Source organism: Myotis davidii, unplaced genomic scaffold (assembly GCF_000327345.1).
Source record: "Myotis davidii unplaced genomic scaffold, ASM32734v1 scaffold79, whole genome shotgun sequence".
Lineage (NCBI taxonomy): Eukaryota > Metazoa > Chordata > Mammalia > Chiroptera > Vespertilionidae > Myotis > Myotis davidii.
Window position 1 is genome coordinate 5,404,351 of NW_006294339.1, and position 21,768 is coordinate 5,426,118.

The 21,768-nt window shown below is 39.4% G+C and overlaps 1 protein-coding gene and 1 pseudogene across 3 annotated transcripts in view; both read right to left on the bottom strand.

Annotated features, from left to right (window-relative positions):
- Positions 1-21,768, bottom strand: part of DAB1 (Dab, reelin signal transducer, homolog 1 (Drosophila)) — a 1,114,753-nt gene that overhangs the window by 427,775 nt on the left and 665,210 nt on the right. The gene's annotated exons all lie outside the window — the stretch shown is intronic.
- LOC102752105 lies at positions 3,957-4,283 on the bottom strand (annotated as a pseudogene).

Consider the following 21,768-nt stretch of genomic DNA (forward strand, 5'->3'; position numbering starts at 1 on the left):
ATTTAACAAGCTTCTTTGTTAATTCAACCACAAATTATGTGCTAGAGGAGTCTAATCAAATTGTATATGAATCTTCCATAATTTGCATTCATTACAGCCTGAGATGTAAATGCATTATGTAGTATTGCATGTATTTTTAGTTTATCACATTTAAAAAAAGTTTTAGCTGCTTATGCTGACATGACAGTATTTCTCCAAACACATAGAAGAAGAAAAACAAAATCTGACTGATTAGTTTAGGAAATGGTGTCATTGAAAGAAGATAATCTTTTCAACTCTACTAGTTCTTGAATAGTTACTGAAGCAGCTCCTTCCTGACTCCTTTACAAGACTTACCCAATATCTAGTTTCCCTAACAGCCTAGAAGAGAGAATGCATATGAGCCAGTTACCTTACATGATGCAAACCTCTGGTAAGGTGCATGTGGGTCAGAGTTACTATGCCCGCTCAGATGAATAATAGCAAATGGGGATCCTATTTCCCCATTTTATAGCAATAGAATTAAGTCCTGCCTATCTTGGAGTTGGAGTTATAAGGAGTATGAGGTAGCTATCCATAAACTAGTATGATAATTTTTTGAAGATGATAGGTGTCCAAATGAGAGGGAAAGTCACTTTTGTGGTTAGAGATGCCAGAATATGATATTCTGTCATCCTTTCACTCATTGAACAGACCTTTAGAATATGTCTATTATGCACCAAGAATTAAGTTGAGCACTGGGAATTCTAAGATGAATACACACAAAAATCTCTATCTTCAAAGACAGATCAGTTTGACAGAGGAAGCAGAATATAATCAAATTATGTCAATATTGTGTTGCAATTCCCTTAATAAAGATATGTGAAAAGAATAGTAATGAATATAAAGGAGGGAGAGAACAGCTCATTGAGCAGGGAGAGGACAATTAGGGAAAAAAAAAAAGGGAAAGAAGAGAAGCTGCAGAGCTGGTTCCTGAAAGATGAAAGGGGATCATGATCCAAGGGAAGATTCAAGGAGATTTTAGGTAAATGGAAAAGCATGTTCAAAGATAAGGACCATTTCTTGGTATGTACATGGAACTATAAGTAGTTCCTAGGGGGGTAGCAGTGCTAAGACTGCATAGGAAGGGATGAATCAGTTTATGGAACAGCCAACTTTTATATACTGTATATATCTCCCTACACACACACATACAAACACACACACACACACACACACACACACACACACAAGAGGGGGGAGGTGAGAAAATAATTTAATTCTCATAAACCTGAGGTAGCAATATTCATTATCCTAAATTTACAGAAAAAGAAACTGAAATATACCAAAGCCTCATAGTTTGGAATTAACAGAATGGAAATCTAATTTGATTCTAGAGCTTTGCCTCTTTATCATTACATGGAGTTTGCATTTTATTCTTAGTCTATGGGGAAGAGATCCAAAGAGAAATGTTATGGTCAGAGTAAATTTAACAAAGATCCCTCCAACCACAGTGTATAGAATGGATTAGAGAAGGGTGTCTAGAGGCATAAAACTACTTAGAAGACAAGCATTAATCATCAGGGCAATATAATGAAGACCTAAACTATGGTAGGAGGTATGGTTTCCCCAACCCAATCAAGTGACTTACCCAAGGTGACATAGCCACCTAAGGTGAGACCAGAAAGAAGGGCCCTGGACTCTGCTCTACCATGCTGCATCATTCATGATTCTATTAAATATGGAATTAAAAGTAAAGACCCTCTATTCTAATCTGTAGTTGGGGCCAAGAGTCATAGAACTTAGAGTTGGAAGAAACCTTAGGTTGATTCAGTACATCTGTCTTCTCCAGTCAGGAATTCCTTATAGACCAAAGAATGATGTTACATTCCTTGCTTGAATTCATTATCACAAAATTGCTTTCAAGTGATTAACAATATTTACTTGGTAAACATTTATTATGCATCTTTGTGGTTAAGGCATTGTGTTTGATGCTGTAGATACAATGAACAAAGCCAATAGGATCCTTGAAAACTTGCAGTCTAATATTAAAAGTTATTTCCCTATAACATCCACCTATTATCCCTTGTTTCTTCTCCCTAGAATGATACAGAATAAGTTTATTCTCTGATGCATGGCAGCATTTCAAATACCAAAGATCAGCTCTCAAGTGTTTCTTTGTTTTCCTCTTTTCTAAGCTAAATGGTTTCTTCAACAGTTTTTCATTTAAGGCAGTCAAATCTGCCAATGGCTACTCAGTATGTAATGGAGGAATTGTGAAAAAATTATTGAAAAATTACATCATCTCTTACTGTTAGCAGAGTCCAAGATCAACACAGAAATTAAATCAGCTGTAATCAGAAAGATTGCAGATATTGCTGCTTTGAGGTATCTGATCGTTAAGAACAGACTCTGTATTAGAATTCAATTCATAGAGTAAATTTAAAATAAAAATGCCTTAATGTGGGCATTTATGCTCAATATTAAAATAAAGTTATTATATGAATTTATATAATCAGAGGCCTTTGGTTGAGAATATTAGAAAGTAGTTGGAGGAAGCTTCTCTCAATCTTCCAATAAAGACAGAAAATCCAAAAACTCATAAAATCACACCGATAACTAGTGCCAAGATAGTGACAAGCTATTCAAGAATTGCTCACTAACTCTAAGCATTGAACTGTTTGACAATATGATCAATGTTCTCACCATATCATATCCATTTGATTCTAAAAGGATATTTATTCAGCCTTTCCCAGCTATCTTCGCTCAGATTCCAAAAAGGGAAGATGTTTCAACTTGAACACTGGGCAGACATCCTCTTTCTAAATGAGTTCCTTCAATATTAAAATTCTATTTTTTATAACACTGTAAACCATAATTCCCAGAACTAAAAAACAAACAAACAAACAAAATTGGAATTAGAAAGAAAAACAAAATGTTATTGTTGGTGCAATGAAAAATGAAAGAGGTATGGTTTCCACAAGTGAAAATTTAAAACTGCTACAGATGACAGAGGAGGAAACAAGGAATCCCATAGCAGTGAATCCTGAGGACTGTTGTTCATATACACTTCATCTAATTAGAGTGTCAAGGGTCCTTGAAAGGCAGATGAAGGGGAAGAGCCTGTCTCAGTTCAGTACTAAACAAATGTACAGTAGACACAAGAATTGTACTAAGAACCCTGTGCATCAATCTGCCATGTTAAAGGAATTAGACAAGCTTGTCCGTGGACAGAAATTGGGGTCAAGGGCAATCCACATATCACATTTGTTGGCAAAGACTAGACCTAAATAGATTTCTCTGTTAAAGGAAGAATACATGGAAAACAACAATATCAGCATGGAGATTGTAAAAAAAAAAAGTGCTATAGAATAAGGGAAAGGAACTATGTATTCAGAAGACTTCTGAAAATCATCTACTCCAAGAACTCTAGAAGAAATAATTTTGGAAATTTATTGGCATCCTCAATATATGCAAAAAGGTAATTATTGTACATGAGGGAATACATAAGCATGTTTATGGTTTTGGGTACATGTTGCCAGATCACCATCTAAAATAAATGGAATCTATGTTTTATTAATATTACAGAAAAAAAAGTGAACCAAAGGAAAAGCCCACTGGAGTTATTGGACATGAGACTTTAGCAGAGACCTTGGAGATGAGCTGTCTAGTGCAATCCTAATTTTAAAGAAAGACACAGAAATTCAGACTCAATGTTTTTAGGACTCAAATCCAGTTCCATACAACACAAAGAGCCAACTTATATCTCTTGGCTACAGGGCTCCTCTCATGCCACCACGCCAATGTGTTCTCCATCCCCTTTCTCATTCCTCTTCTTGGAACTACAGATGTGGAAAAGGAAACTTTATTTTAGTTTAAAGTATCAGGGGAAGTGGAATCTGCTTCAGATCAAATCCTTGGTCTGCTGCATGTAACTATCATCATGTTGCTCAATCTTTCTGGCCCTCAGTCTTCTTTTTTTTTTTTTTTTTTTTTTGGAAAACCGAGATTTATTGAGTGACTAATCACTGAAATCCTTAAGATGAACTGGATACGGCAACAGCTGCCCTCGTGGGTTTAGGAGTTGTTCCTTCACGGAATCCATGCCTGAACCTGCGGTACACGACTTTCAGGTGCCGCACGCGACCTGTCCGGGTGGTGTTCCGTCGTTTGGCCTTGGCCCTCCACTTATACTTCCTCTTGCACTTGGCAGGGTAGCCGCATTTGCCGCACGTGGACTTCTGCAGGTGGTAGGCCTTGGAGCCGCAGCGGCGGCACAGCTTGTGCGTCTAGTTGCGGCGCTTGCCGAACGTCCCCTTCCTCATCCTGCTTCTGCCGCCGAGGCCAAAGAGCCGCAGTCTTCTAACTTGTAAATTTAACATGCTAATACATATACCTACCTCACAAGGTTTTTGTAAGGATTGGAGATAATATTTGTGGGGTTACCCGTAGCTCATATGGCACTTTTATGAAGGTTAAAAAAATCTCTCTCTCTCACAAGGCCCAAAAGGTAAAGTATACCCTTTATGGAGAAGACAGTAACTTCCTGCCAATGGTTAAATGGTTAGAAAAAGGTAATCCTTCCTCTAGGGGGCACAGCCCATGCAGGGCTCACATTGTAGGCTGCAGAACACAGGATGCTGTAGGCCTTTATTTGTCCTTTTGTTCTGGAGCCTTCCTGTTCAGGGGAAAATCTGTACAACCATACAGTAAGACCCAACCCATGGCAGCCATCATTCTTATTCGTATTCTCATTATTATTTTTTTGGGGGGGGGCATAATTTCCTTGGGACGCTCACCCCATCTGTCCTATCCCCACAGAAGTGAAGGCAGAGAGGACTTCTTGGCAAGCGAGAGTTAAACAGAGGCTGAATCCCACTGCTGTGAAGGCCATCAAGGCCAAATGTGAGCACCGACCTTCATGAATTCAAGCTTTGTACTTCTGCTGAGGGATTGTAGTTTGCCTGATGCATCTGTTCTTCCTAATTTGGCCTGTTTGGGTAACAAAGCTCCCAGCGATCATCTAAACCTCATTTGATGCACCTGTGAACAATTCATTATATTAATATAACAGCAGGGGAGGAGCACAGACACTAATAAATAGACTTTAGCTGCCAGGACTCCTTGTTGTAGCCACAGAGGCACTTTCCTTCTCTTTCCTTAGCCCCCCAGCCCTCGGTATCACTGGGGAGGGACTGCAAACACAGGGAGGGTGTACCTCACTGTCAGCTTCCACATCTGGTCAGAGTTAAGCACATCAATTAATTGTCTCTTCTCAAGCTCTCTCCTTATTTCCACCTTATCTGACCTGAAAAATGTGTTCTTTGTGAGAAATGGAGCAGAAGCGTGCTTTGAACAGTATTTGGTAACTCTCCTTATGGCTGAATCTCCATTTATCAAAGTGGACCTGGACCAAAGCAACAACCAGAGCAATTGGTCAATGTCTTTATTTGTTGACTCTCAGCACTTCTGCACAAGCCAAAGGTTGGAGAGAATGTTCCCTTTCCATCACTTTAGAAGATACAAACATATGTTTTATAATACTCTGTTTTAATGCTCCTTCAAAAACATGGGTTTTCTTCTTTTCCCCACAAATACAACCCACTCAACTTTAAACTGAAATATGTAGTTCTGAAAACCAAAATCAAGCCACAGATGTTCCAACGCATGACCCTCCGCCTTCGGTAAGTGACCCCCAACTTTCTATTCCAGGCCTGTCTCTCCCCACTTTCTGTCTTGCAGCTTCATACTCTAGTAGGAAAAGGAAACTGCCTGCAATTCCTCTCAGATGTTATGCTGTGCCCTGCCCTGTGTGTTTGCCCAAGCTGTGCCCTCTGCCAGGAATGACTCCCACTGCTCATTTTGCTTTCTTCAGGGATGATTGGTTAACCTCCATCTGTGCACACCTCTATCATCACACCTATTCTCTTCCATCATAACTCTCAGTTATGTTTCTATCCTCTGCCCTCCCTACTGTGTGAAGTCCATAAATGAAGGGACTAAGCTTAGTCATATATGTATCCTCAGTGGATAAATAAAACCATGCATGGCTTTTTGCTGGGGGATGACATGGTGGAGGAGAAAGAAATACATAAAGGATAATTGATGCTAAGACATGGTCTTGTGTGGTGCAAGTGTAGAGAGCCCTGGCCCATGGTCAGACTGCCCCGCTGATGGTTGGCTGTGTGAGCTTAGACAATTCACTTCACCTTTTTAGGCCTTTGCTTTTCAGTCTATACAGAATGTTGGGAGAGTTGGTATTTTTAAAACTATAATCTTTGTGGCTCCAGGGATTCTGGTGCATGAGGGTTGCCCATAAGGAAGACAGGTAAAACAGAACTCCAGTACCTTCCTTCCTCAGACTCATCTTTATTTGAAGAACAAGGTCTATGTCTTTAACCATTGGCATCAGAAAATAGTTAACAACTATTGAAAAAACTGCCAGATGCTCTAAATACATTAACTCATTTTCTTCTTACAACTATCATATGACAAGGTAGTATTGGTCTTATTTTTTAAATGAGGAACTGAAACAAAGAGAAGTTAAATAATATGCATATGGACACACAGCTTCAGAGTGATAGAGCTAAGATTTGAGCTCTGAGTAAGGGGCCTCCCAGGTCTAATATCTGCTGGTTTTGTTATTGAGCTGAGGATCTAGCATGTAAATAAAAAGATAGCTAAGTATGGCCCGGCCAATGTGACTCAGTGGTGGAGCGCTGATCCATGCATCAAGAGGTGGCCAGTTTGATTCAGGGTCAGGGCACATGCTCAGGATGCAGACTCGATTCCCAGCAGGGAGTGTGCAGGAGGCAGCCAATTGATGTTTCTCTCATCAGTGTTTCTATCTCTATCTCCCTCTCCCTTCCTCTCTCTAAAAAATTCAATTAAAAAATTTAACCCCTTCCCTGGCAGAAACGTGTATACTCGTTTTCACAAAATGTTCTTTTTCAGTCGTCGACGAGTATACTAAGAAAATATGGTAAAAAAAATATGGTTTATAGGAAGATGAGTTACAAACTGTTTTCATAACCAGCATCAAAAATAATATATAGAACCAAAATAAAAAAAATAGTCTGAAAAAGAAACGTTTTTAACAAAAAAAATTGTTGGGGAAGGGGTTAAAAAGGTAGCTAAGTATGTAATGTAGTGTTTTCAAAGCACTAAGCCAGTGGTGCAAAACGGATGGGCTAAGAGCAGACTCCAGAGTCTGGTTAGGCATATTCAAGAAGGCTGCTTAGAGGAGCTAAAATGTGATCAAAATCCCCAAACTAGAGTGGGATCCAGGTAAGTGGATGAGTAAAGGAGAGCCGTTAGATTTAGGAGAAAGGTGATAGAATAGCTGAATAGAATATGATATGATATGATGTGATATATAAAGCAAATATGTTTACCAAACTCAAAGACAGAAAGGACTTTATATTCTATCTTTAAAAGGCATCCACACCTTCTTGTCATGGCATAGGCAGAATCTCATTAGTATCTGAATCCCAGCTGTACAACCTATTAACTGTGCTACTCTGGAAAGCTCCCTCATCTGGAATGAACCTCGGTCTCCCCATATTTGGAGCAGGATCAATGATAGTCACAGAAGAAATGCAATGCCCACAGTTAATTCTCAGAGGCAAGAGGTAAGAATGCAGGATGGGTGTGCTTTTTACTCTCCTGCTGCCCCAAAGCTTTTCGTGGCCTGGGCAGCAATTTTCTAACAGTCCTTACACAGTAAATATCTCAGTGACTGAATTCAAGAGCTCTTCTTTGTTGATTTTGCTGCAGCACTTAGCTAAGCTCCAAGATTCAAGAGGATTTCATTGGTTTCTATTCCATTTGACTTTATTGTGCTTTATTCTATTATTTCTATTCTCTTCTATTTACTCATTTGTTCATGAAATATTTACTAAAAAACTATTTTGTGCCAGGCACTATATTATGTTCATGGATACAGAAATGAATAAGACCTAGCACTTGTCTGCACGGAACTGATAATTTTGAATCAGATACAGACATGTAATCAGCAAATGTTTGCTACATATGTATATTGGGACACTTCTTGTGTACAACATAGGCTATATTCTGGTCGTAAAGGGAGCCTGGCATACACACTCGGGAGAGTACCCCAGGAAGCTCAGCCATCCTGGTCCTAAATTTTTCTTAGCTCCTCAGTAAATGAAAAAAAAAATGCTAACATGCCATGAGCACATACTAATAAACACTGAACTAAATGTTTTACATGTACTATCTGATTAATCCTCACAACACTACCATTTGGTCTTATCATTACCCCAATTTTAGAGATGTGGGAACTGAGGCATAGAGACATTCAGCAACTTGCCCAAGGTCATTTGCCATGCTTTCTTTCACCTCTTACCCTTTTCTTATGAGCTTTCCTCTCTGCTTAGAAAATGCCACCTCCCTTGCCGAAACCGGTTTGGCTCAGTGGATAGAGCGTCGGCCTGCAGACTGAAAGGTCCCAGGTTCGATTCCGGTCAAGGGCATGTACCTGGGTTTCGGGCACATCCTGGTGGGGGATGTGCAGGAGGCGGCTGATCAATGTTTCTCTCTCATTGATGTTTCTGACTCTCTATCTCTATCCCTTCCTCTCTGTAAAAAATCAATAAAATATATTTAAAAAAAGAAAAGAAAATGCCACCTCCCTATTCTACACTGTCCCCCCTCACCCACCCACCCCAATGCCTAAGATTACTCCTAACTCCCAGCTAACCTTCCAGTTTTAGTTTAAAAATCACTTTCTCAAAAAAGCTGTCTTTGATCTCCTACTACACTATGTCTCCTCACACATGTACTCTACAATCGTTGCTTATCATCATGTGCTTGTAAAATATTCTTCTCCTCCAGCCAACATCATTTCTATGATGGCCATTCTGTCTTGCTTTTGTTTCATTCATTAGTACATTCCAAGATGCCAGCAAAGGGCTTGGCACATTGAAGGTTTCAATAAATGTTTCTCAAATGAAAGAAGTGGAAGATGTATATTAAACACTTCAAGCAGCCATCAAATTCAAAATATCTCCAAGCACTTAATAAGAAATTCTTCCTGGGGTCTTATCATTGGGTTTCCACAGACAGGAAAAGGGCCTTTGGTGGGTGAATGGCACCAGTTATCTTGGGCACATTGACATTTGTTGTACTGCAGGGAATTTCTCTTAGCACAATATTTCCTGGGAGGAGCAGGTAAATATTGAGACAAGATTCACATCAAGTTTTTTCTGTGAACCACTGTACAATAAGCAATTCCAGAGATAACAAAGGCATTTGTTAACAGCTCCATCTCCCTTTTCAAAGCTCAGTTCTCAGTCTGGCAACGTTACAAAGCTCAGAAAAAAAAAGTGTTGTTAGCAGATGCCAACCACTTGTCAGAGGAAAAATCCAAAAGGCACCAAGCAATACCTCTGCTTTTTTACATACAGATAGGCTTTCTGTCCTCCGGTTCATCAAAATTCCTGATGGAGTGGCTGCAGAAATGGAAAGTGAAGGTTTTACAAGTAGATTAAAAGAGAAAAGCCCAGCCCAGCAGAAAACTCTCCTTGCACAGTCCTTTGGTTTCCAGGTTCTACTCCCACAAATGGGAGTTTATGGCTGAAGACACAGGTTTCCTTTTATCAGAGGAGCTGGCACACGAAATATGTTATTATTATTAACATGTTTGAGTCACCTGTGCTAGACTTAGAGGGCAAAACTTTGTTTCATTCACCCCTGTGCTTTTTCCTCCCTGGGGTAGCACATGGAAGGTGCCCAGTGTATATTCCCTGAGCAAATTAATGAATGAAATGATGAACATTTGAGAGGTGAAACCAGCATAGCCCCTTCTTGGAAACAGTAACTCAATTATTCTTGGATGGATTTCTGTAGAATTTATATTACAGACTTTTGGAACTTGCCTACACAAGCATATTCATATAGTTTAAAACTCTTTTTAAAAGATGGAGTCAAAATTGGGGGTAGATTTTATTTTTACTCTTTCTGAAGAGAAGATGCTTTTAGTTTTGCATTAAAACTGTGATCTGATAAAGCCCAGTTGTCTCTGCATCCCACTGAGCATACCCACAGAAGCTTAATACACAGGTGTAGGCAGCACAAATGAATGGATGGATGGATGAATGAATGAATGAATGAATGAGTCTTCCTGTCGTCTCAACTTTCCTTAGTGTCTGAGAGAGCAGAAAGAAAAAAATGAATGAAAAGACCAGTTTTTGAAGCAAACACACATCACACTTTGTACCTTCACTAGAACTGATCACTCCTGATTCAACAGCCAGTGGACAGAGCTTCACTAAATCTAAAAGTTTTACACGGCAGCGGACATCACTACGTACTAAGTTCCCTCCTTGGAAGCTGAAGAGACACTGTTGCGGGCCTGACCTAAGTGTTCTCTTTATCCCTGGTGACCAAGAATAATGTAAGACCCTGGGTAAAGGCCAAGCCCAGCCATTTGTACCTGGCCCCCTGGCTTAATGATTGCATTGCCAACCTTAAGAGCCACTGTCAGGAGAATCTGACTGGTACAGTATATCCAGTCCTTGAATTGTGACTACATTAAGCCTGAAAGACTACCCCAACCCTCCCTGATCTGTTTAAACCATCCAGTTTCCTTAATAGGAACTAATTAGAATTTGTAATTTCTGTGGGCACATCAAAGATAGAGAACTCATTTTCCAATGTCTACTGACTGGAGTCTCTTTTCTTCAACTTTATCCAGTCTTCCTATTTCCTACATGCCTAATTTCCCCTGCCCTCTTTTTATTTTTTTGAGAGTTAGGGCACTTGGAAGTAAAGCAATATATACAAATTCAAATTATGTTTCTGCCATTAAGTGTCAGATTGTGGAGAAAGGACATATGCCCTTTGAGTCCATCTGGTCATCCATAATGTGGGGACAATAATGTTTACGTATCAGATAATATTAATTAATCATTTTCAAACCTAAATGTTTATGCATTAGCTTTTGATTGCTGCATAACAAATCATCATACATATACCAGCTTAAAACAACACCCAGTTCTGAAGATGAGAAGTCTAAGCTGGTTCTCTGCTTAGGGTTTCACAGGCGAAGTCAAGGTGTTGGCCAGGCTATGTTCTTATCTGGGGAAGAATCAGATTTTAGGCTCATTTAGGGTGTTGGCAGAGTTCAATTCCATGTGGGTGTAGGACCAAGGTTCCAGTTTCCTTGCTGGCTGGCTGCTGGACACTGCTCTCAGGCCCTAAAGCCTCCTGCATTCCTTCTTCCATGACCCTCACCACCTGTTAGTCAGCAACATGGTTCATTGACTTCTAACATTTGAAATCCCTCGAACTTCTGTCACAAGCCAAAGCAAATTCTTTTAAAGAGCTTGTGTGGTTAGATTAGACTCACCATATAATCTCCTTATGTCATATAATGTGACATAATCATGACAGTGACCTCCTCATATTCACAGGTTCCACCCACACTCAAGGGGAGGAAATTACACAAAACTAAAGGCCATTGAAGGTCATCCTGAGAATTCTAACTATTACACTGTGTTGGAATCACTTTAGAGCTTTTTAAAAAATATTGATTTTTCTCTCTCTACCCCATGATCTCTGAGTCAGAATCTCTAGAAGTGGGTCCAGAGAATTTGTATAATTAAAGACATCCTCAGATCATCTGGCTGTAAGGTATGGAAGGAAGAAGAACTACAGCATCTCTGATAGAGTATTCCAGCTGGATATGATAAGAGGGTTCATTCTAGAGAAGTTGATGGAGTAAGGTTCATTGGAACTAGACTATAGAAAATTGGAATTTTGGAATGACCTTTTCAACAGCTATGTATAAGGCCAATGAGCAATAGGGAGCTACTATAAGATTTTGAGGAGAATGGAAGAGGTTGGGCATATGCTTGGTAACCATTGGTACTTCTGAAAGTAAATCTTATAGATCTGATGGATCTGGACGAAAAAGATTAGTACGGCAGAGATGCAGACAGAAAGGCAATGTGTTGGTGTGCAGGCACACACACGTGTGTTTAATGTGTGTGTTTGGGGGTTGTAAGGAGAGAGGTATAGCCATCCAAGAAAAAAGTCACGAGCAGATGCTCAACACAGAAAATTTCCCATTTCTAATAAACCAGAATGTTTAAAAATAGATTGATAGGCCAAATCTTTCCCAATAGAGCTGTGAGAACATGTACTTGGAATGCTGATTTACGGTTTACTCACTTATGCATTCATTCAACAAATATGCACTCAGTGATGGGCACTGTGCTAAGCTTTGGGATTATGGTGATGAGTAAAATAAGGTCCCCTAGCCTGCTGAGGGAAAAGAACCCTCCAAGAATGTATGTGGAAACCATTAAGTTAATGTATTCAAAGAGTCTTGTACAGTGCCTGATATATAACATGAACTCAGTGTCATTTTCTGTCTTTCTTTCCTCAAACATTTTATAACTCAATGTGTGGTCCATGGGCCAGAATTTCTGGTACCACCCTATAGACTCAGAATCTGCATTGTAACAAGATCTCCAGGTTATTTGTAACACTTCTGTAAGAATCTCTCCTATATCATCAAACCTAAAATGCTATGCAAATTTACCACTACCAATGGGGTGTCTATATGCAAATATTTCAATTTTATTAGAATCAATTCAGCTGAATTCCAGACCATTTCCCCCCATATATTGTACACCCAGCACAGTGCTAGAAGATAGATGAAACATCACTATAATTTGGGTTTAATGCAAGCTTACACTGTTATTGGATGCATATAATACAGAACAATTCAATGCAGCAAATTTGATAAAAACACTGAGAACTATAAGAGCATTTTATTTCTTAGTAGGCAGGGAGAAGACTTTGAGCTGTTTCTTGAAGGATACAGATAGACAAATGTTATTTCATTCACTCATTAAGCAAATATTTGTTCAGCTCCCACAGTGTGCTGAGCACTTGGAATAGATCTGGTTCCTAAACTAATGGGTTGTCACTCCCTGGCTCTCTCCCTTGGCCTTATGCATTTATTCCAGCATTCAACACACTGCAATGTATATTCTTGCTCAGTATCTCAGGTTCCCATGAAAGATTTTGTACTTTTTGGAGACTGAGCTACATTTTTCTTTGTATTTACTTCAGCATAACAGTACTTGGCATATAGTAAGAGATCAATGAGTGAAGAAATGAATATATAAATTAATGCAAGGAAGAAAAGGGGTATTGCATGGGGAACAAACATGGATAAATATATGGAGGGAAAAAAGACCACAGCATCTCTGATAGAGAATTCCAGCTGGATATGATAAGAGGGTTCATTCTGGAGAAGTTGATGGAGTAAGGTTCTTTGGAGCTAGACTATAGAAAGTTGGAATTTCAAATTGTCCTTTTTAACAGATATGTATAAGGCCAATGAGCAATAGGGAGCTACTATAAGATTTTGAGGGAAATGGAAGAGGTTGGACAAATGCTTGGTAATCATTGGTACTTCTGAAGGTAAATCTTATATTTCTGATGGATCAAAAAAGCAAGAATGTTAAAAGTAGATTGATAGGCCAAATCTGTCCAAAAAGAGCTGTGAGAACATGTCCTTGGAATGCTGATTTATGGTTTACTCACTTATGCATTCATTCAACAAATATGCACTCAGTGCTGGGCACTGTGCTAAGCTTTGGGATTATGGTGATGAATAAAATAAGGTCTCCTCTCCTGCTGTGGGAAAAGAACCCTCCAAGTTGAACATATTCACTCTGTTGAAAATCAATCCCGTTAGTGATAAGATGAAATTGCTCAAAACTGAAGATGAAAAACTCCTTCTGCAAGTTCCTTAAGCTTTCATTAAAAGTTTGATATCTTCTGGCTCAGCAATGTGGTAAAATGGAAGGCAGACAGATAAACCTGGGGCTGAATCCATCTCTTGCTAGCTCTGTGAGTGTATGTCTATTTTCTCATTTGTAAATGGGCACGATTTCTACATTATAGGGTTGCTATGAAATTTAAGGGGCTGAACAACACAACTTAGCTAAGGGAATGGCACACCTCTGGCTCTGAGAAGCTGAACCTAGAAACAGCAAAGTTTAGGCTAGGTGCTGGCTGGCTTGCAGTCACATTTGACCAACAGGAGGCACCAACAGGATCAGAGGGGCAAATGACAAAGAAATCAGGATATTTCTTCCCCATTCCCTCCTTTCAGAAGCCATACCCCTGAGATGCTGGATCCCACCCACCCCCCAAGTCCATTCTGGAGCTGGCACTGTACTCCTCTCTTTGCTCCCTCAAAGCGGTGACCATGCTCCCTGCATTGCTTATCCTGCCTGGGTACCTCACTCTCCTTTATTGGTTTCCTTAACTCTGCTCAGATCTCTGTATGTAGTCCCTTTGTTAGCCTCATCTCTTTTTGTTGTTGTTGTTTTTCATTATGTAAATCATTTTTAATTTTTCAATTACAGTTGACAAACAATATCACATTAGCCTCATCTTTTGAACCATCTAGGTTGAGTTATAATTTCTATCTATCAATGCTTGTAGAAAGACCTTCATTTCTATCTTTACTTCTAAAAGTGTCTTCCATGAGTGAGAAAAAGTAGTTTCTATGGTCAAATAAGTTTGGGAACTGCTATTTGATTTCCCTCTTGGAGAGTCACAATATATATTAACATATTAAAAATTCAGAGAAGCCTAAAATGAAGAAATGTGTTTAATTTTATTTAACAGCATTTTCTATACTCATTTGACCATGAAACCACTATTTCATGTAACGCCTATTAACATTCCACACTTGAAGAAATGCTGAAGTAGGCCAAACTAATCAGATAGTTTGTCACATTTATAGCACTTTGAGGGTGAAGGAACATTGGACGTGGAATCAAGATTTGCTACTTCTAGCCCTGAATCTGCCACTAACTCATGGGAGAGCTTGGGCAGACACTTCACCCCACTGGAACTCGGTGTCCATTGGAGAAATGATCCTCTTTTCCTCAGACAAATCTGACTCTGATGCACACTCATAAACTACTTTCATCAACATGAGCAATCTTGGCAGTTTGGGTAAAAATATCTCAGGAATGTTGTGATTTGTTACTTTTGCAACTGCAGCTTTCACCCCAGAACTTTACTTCTTCACAGTTTTTATTTCAGTCAAGACTCCAGAATTTCAAAGGCACTTGTATTGAGCTGCACAGAAATGTTCATGAAACAAAATGACACCATTTTTAATATTCTTTCCACTATGCCACCCTACAGTCCTACAGTTGGCGGTTATAACGTGATGGTATGGAAGGTACATTCAGATCTAAGGTTTCATGATGGGTTGAATGTGTTACTTTTCATTTGGCTATTTATGCATCATGGAGGGGACAGCCCCTAAAAGAGTCAGTAAAAACCAGTCCTGTATTGTTATATCACTCACTGTCAGAATGCCTAGTCCAGAAAAGCAAAGTCTGAACACGTTTAAACTGATGATTCCTCAACCGATGTGAAAGAGTCAAAGCTATTAAGCAGCCATCAAATATTGTCCTAAACCCTAGAAACATCAGCAAAAAGAACTATGTCTATCACCATCCAAGCATCATCACAGACTGTGCCTGGCAGATATTATTCCATACATAAAGCACAGGCCTGATACTTCCCCCAACATGGCAAATTGTAGCTCACAGAAAATGGAATTGAATACAGATTTCAGTTCTCAGAGTTTTAGATAAAAATGTAAATGAGGAGCAAGACAATAATTAAACAAATCATTCGCAGGAATTTTTATGACCTACTTAAAAACCATCAGCACAATTCAAGACACAGCAAGAAATTCTGAGTCCTCAAAATAATTGATCTGTAGCAAGGCAAACACTCCTTTAATCGCCATACTGGAGTTGAATCAAGGGACCAGATAGTTGGCATCTGGTTCCTACTTTCTCATCCTTTACTTTATTTTTTTAACCAGATACTTGAGGAGAAGGTAGTGAATCCAATTCCAAAGAAAGATCAGCAAGATAGTCTACATTACCCAGTGTTATGATCTATCACCCAACTTCAAAGCTATCTGAGATGGCGATGAATAAAATTACTTGTAAAACAACTCCTTCCAAATGGAGACAAGGGAGGCACTCGGTAAAATGACTATTCTGTATAATTTTTAAAAAAGTGTCCTACCTAAAGATGAAGTTAAAATTTCCTTAGTGCACAAATCAAAATGTGTAGTGCACTTCATAATTATTGGATAAAACTGTCATATAGCTGTACTATACATCATTTTGGACATTGCCAAAAGTCATTTTAGATTAGTTCGATGTAGATGTAGGTGTTTGTCAATGTTAATATATGAGAAGAGTTGCTATGGTTGGAAAGGGCCTATCGCGTAGGCTGGGTAAATCGAGTCACGCAGAAGAGAAAATCTGGGATTGCAGAGAGGATGAAAGGATGATAGCAGTTAACACCAGAGGAAGCAGGATACTGGGACACATATTGTTTCCTTTCTACAAATGAGACAATGAAGCCCATAGACACATGTTGTCTAAGTCACTTCATGAGTAAGTGGCAAAACCAGGACGACAGCTAAGAATGGTGCTCTTGTCTGTGCACCTTGTTGGCTTCCAGCCAGGTTCTGTGCAGAGTTAGAACAATTCAGCTAAAGGGGAAGTGGCATTTACCATCTCAACTTCTAAGACCTATGGAGGGTCATTCCAGGGGAAGAGAAGCAAAGCTGTTACCAGCTTGATGTAATTAGGGACATATTTTTACTTAGAAACAATATTCTACTCTCATTTTGCTAAGCATGTTCATACCTTATATTTATAGTACACAAAGGAATTGAATTCTGCAGCAAAAAATACACTAAATTCTTTCTTCCTTGCCTTTATGACTTTGGGTTTTAAGAACACAGTCATCTACTATATAATGTATAGAGTAGGAAAGGCTTGCTTTATTTCTCCACGCAGCACTTAATCTCTCTGGAAGGTCCATAGACCTCTCCTCTGTGTCAGTTCTAGCCTCTGTGCATGATTTAGCTTAGAAGTCATGCCCTTATTGTATTTACAGTGGTCAAGAGCTTTCAGTCAGACAGATCTGGGTTCAAATTTCAATCTACTAAAGGTGACTTTGGACAAGTTAAACTCCTTGTGCTTTTGCTTTCTCATTTAAAAAAATGAGAACAATAATAGCCATCTCAAAGAGTGTGCAGTAGATGCTGTTGGTGCCTGGGCTGTGCACCCATTCCCAAATATCCTCCTCCCCTGGGAAGCCCTTAACCCAGGAGGTTTCCCCTATAGACACTAACTCAAGGCAAGACAAACTGTACAAACTCCAGAGACCACATCCTTGCTTAGTCCTCTTCTACTGCCCTACCCTGCTCCCTTCAATCCCTCTTTTCTGATAATATGCGCCAATCATTCACTTGCACAAAAATCCCCTTAAGGCTCTGATTCTAGGAAACTAACTTAAGGCAGAGTTGTGAAGATTAAATGATACATCAGTTTGGGTACTACCTGACATAGGTGACACATTTCCAAATAATAGCTATTATTAGCCACATATCTAGAACCTTTATCCCAATTGCTGACACTTTGAGATATTTAATAAAGTACAAAAATGAGGTCACATGAGATCATGTCTTACCATCTATGCATCTGATCGGAGCACCTTGAACATCCATGGAGGTGTCTGCACTGATCTCTATCTATAGCATCTCCAAATAACACTTCCACCTCCATTTATTTCTATACCTCTCCTTTAACCATAATAGCCATGAAAATGTCTGTGGTATCCCTAAAGACAAGATACCCATAGTGGGGAGAAGAAAAAGAGTTTTTATTCTTAAGAAATATCAATTATTCTCACACTTACTATCAACATAAAAGAAAAATGAATATCATTATAGATTTTAGGAAGTATGTAGGGGAAAACCATTAAACTATTTAGAGGTTTATAATTTGAACTATAGTTTTATAAGTAACCACATTAATGGGTTATTGATTTATTTAAAGTAGCTCCTAGCTTCTTCTCTTTAAAATGCTAGAGTAATGATAATACTAAAAGTATGATTGGATGAATTCAAATAACTGAACTTGTACTTTTAAAATGTGTAATTTCCCCGTGAAGGCGATGGCAGGCTATCATAAATACATAATGACATTAAACAAGATCCTGACACTTGATGATTCAGTGTCATGACTCATGGGACACTTTTGTTAGAAAAATTAGTGGTACTGTTGGGTTGTTTCTATTTTCACTACTACTCCACCCCCCACCACCTGTGTCTACTAAGTAGTTCAAATCTTATTTAATCCCCAAAGAGGAAACACACAATGAGCTAACTTGATGAATATGGGTTCACTTTTTGCTTCCATTAGGAAGTATGTCTTACACTTCCTATTGTTTGTTCCAGATGGTACTAAAGCCCAGGCTGTGGTATTAGGGAGAAGTGGCTCACCATCCTGGCTCTTAGTACAATATTTAACCAGAAAGAAATTCTCTATTATGAGAGATAAAGGTGTTTGTATTTTTAAAGTCATTTAACCATCGGGCAAAAGAAGAACACGCCTCATAAAAAGAAGGGCACATTCCAACATAATTGTTTTCCTTCAGAAACTTTAGTGTTTAAGGTAGAAAAACACAAAAGCACTTTTGGGTATATTGGGAAGGGTCAACAGAAATGTGTGAAAACATGAAAATGTCAATTAATATGTAATACAATAATGCTAGATGCTCTGAAAAAAATATGAAATAGAAACCTGGGAGTGCTGAGGTACAAAGACTGGAGGAATTGGGTTGAGGAGACGAGAAGTGTGGCTTGTGCTCAGTAGGGAAGTTGAAAGATAAGTCAGGAGGACATTGGCCTGGGCCCCAATCCAAGAAAACAATGGGCATTGCCAAAGCACAAGATGGCAGAGCTTACCCCTCTTTCCAGAGCATTATCAGGATTTAGTGAGATAACATATGGAAAAGGCTTAGCACAAGGCCTGCCTATGTCTGATACTTGGAGGGTGGCCAATGAATAGTAATTAGCATTTTGATGCAGACACTTATACTTTGGGTAAAGAAACTAAGGTAGAGAGATGAGTGTCAAGTAACTTGCCAGAGGACCCACATATAAAAATGTTATTGTTGGTCATCAATCTGCCATATATCTATTTATAGAATGCCCTGTGCTTTATGCATATTGTCTGATAGCAACCCTAGGAGATGAGAAAACTGAGGCTATGAAAAGCTAATTGAAATAGCTTCAAGATGTTACAGGTCCTCAATAATGGATCCCAGCTTTGAGCCTAGGGCTGGCCAGTTCCTAAGTCTTGGCCTTAAACTGCTAAATGGCCAACACCATTTTATAATCACCTATTTATTAGCTCAGTTCCTTCATAGACTGTGAGCTTCTTGAGTGGAGGAACTGTTTTGTTATCTTATATTCCAGGACAAACCACAGGACTTGGTCAAAAATATTTGCTGAATGAATGAATGAGTGAATGGAATGGATAAAATGGTATCTATGATAAACTTTTTCTTAAGCATGCTGATAAAAGTGTGGCCATGAGCCCTGGCTGGTATTGCTCAGTGGATAGAGTATCAGCTTGAGGATCAAAGGGTGGCAGGTTCAATTTCTGGTCAAGGGCATGTACCTGGGTTGCAGGTTCGATCTCTGGCTCCAGTTGGGGTGTGTGCAGGAGGCAGCCAATTGATGTGTCTCTCTCACATCGATGTTTCCCTCCCTCTTTACCCCTGTCCCTCCCTTCCAGTCTCTCTGAAAATCAATGGAAAAGATATCCTTGGGTGAGGGTTAATAAAACAACAACAACAAAAATGTGTGGCCATGAATGGAAAACGAAAAAAAATGCATATTTTATATTATATGTAACATTTCCCATAGTGCCTTTATCTATATAAACTTTTCAAACCTTTGTGAGGATCACACTGGCTTTCATCCAATGTGATCACTCCTACTAACATTGTCAACAAGTTTATTGTAACAGAAGGAGGCCACAAAGAACAATGGGCTTACCTTCCTCTTAGCTAAATATTAATTCTTCCTCTGTGACATGGCAATGATTCCTCACACTGACAATTACTGATTTAATATTTATCCAGTGCCTTCTGTATGGCACACATATGCGTGCATGGTCCTAAAGTAACAGAGAGAAGGAAGACATGTTCATGTTCTCAGGGGGGTTATAACTTAGTGTGTGAGACAGACGTAAACAGATAATTGCAACACAGTGTAGCAAGTGCCTTCTGAAGACTCTATGTGCCAGAGGGCACAGAAGGAAACTGCTGGGCTCAGCCAGAGGGGTTAGGGAGAAGCTAGCTGTACAACAGTGTAATAATGGCTAAGGGTGCAGGCTCTGGATTTGAAGGCATCTGTCCAAATTCCAGCCTGTCCACACATCACCTGTGTAACTTCAGGGAATTTATTGAATGCATCTCTCACCTCCCATTTCCCTGCCAATAAAATGGGGGTTATAATTGAACCAACTTCATAAGATTATCCTGAGGATGAAAATGCCATTACAACATCTAAAGTATTCTAAAGCTCATCGGCCAACTCATAGTAAGAGTCAGTAAAAGCCTGAAATGGACTTCCCAGAAGAAACTGTATTCTTGGACAGTGAGGTAGGAGTTTTTCAGAGACAGAGAGGTATTCCACGCAGAAGGCCTTCCAGGTGGAACATACAGCCTGCAAAATGGTTGAGGGGTGTGAGGATTGGGTGTTGGGAACTTAAAGCCCACTCTAAAAAATACACTTTATATCAACATTCAGTCCACATGCGCACACACGACTGAAACTGGCGTTTCCGCAAACAACGTTTAATGTTACTGTGTGTTGTGTAATGAACTCTGACCGACACCATTTCATTCTATTTTAATTTTTTAAAAATAATGGTTAAAATCCATTAAATTGATCTCATGACCCCTTATTATTGGGTCAAGACCCCCAGTTTTGTAAACACTGAGGTTAGAACACTGTAAGTGCTGAAGTGCTGGCCATAAAAGGGGCAAACCTGATCACACTACACATTGTGCCTGGTCCTGTGCCCTAATATAAATTGAGGATGATGAGAGGTGAGGCTGAAAAGACAGTCAGGGTCCTAATCCTACAGACCCTCATAAACCATCAACTTAATCTGCAGGTGCTGTGCAAACTGCGGGATTGTGACATGATGGCTTTAAGGGTCTGGGCGGTCACTCTTGGTGCTATGTGCGGGATGGCTCAGCAGAGGCCAGGCCTGGAGGGGCGCCATGGAGTTATACTTTGGTGAAAGCTCCAAATAATTGTTAGATTCTATTATGATAAACGTTACAGCAAATTACACACCTCATCCTAAAATTCAGTACCTTTCCCAGGACATCGGACTCTCCATCCCATTTGTGGTTGTACAAAGATTTGGTTGAGAGCTAAAGAAAGCTCAGGGGCTCGGGGCTGCATTAGTAGATTTGCTTCCTAACCGTAAGCGCATCCAGTAGCTACAGTATTAGAGAGGCTTGTCAGGATGTATTTTATTTTTAGCAAGCGATTCGAAAATATTATGCACCTGGTCTGAACTCTAACCCATGGGAAATGATTTTTCATAAATAGAAATGTAATGCATTTTCTGAAATACATAGTATGTCGTTTAGGTGGCTATCAAAGGCTACTCTGGTAATAAAACTCTGCTAGCATTTGGTGGCGGAGACTATTTTTAAGTAGGGTGCGTTTTTGGGGTTTTTTTGGCAAATTAGGGTTTAATGGTTAGAAAAAGTACATTTAGTAAGTGCCTACTGAATGCAAGTGTTTTATTCATGCTATGATAGAAGCTCTAATAAACAACCTTCACATGACCCACTTACTAGATTAACAGGGTCCCCATTCTCTTGAAAAATCTATTGACT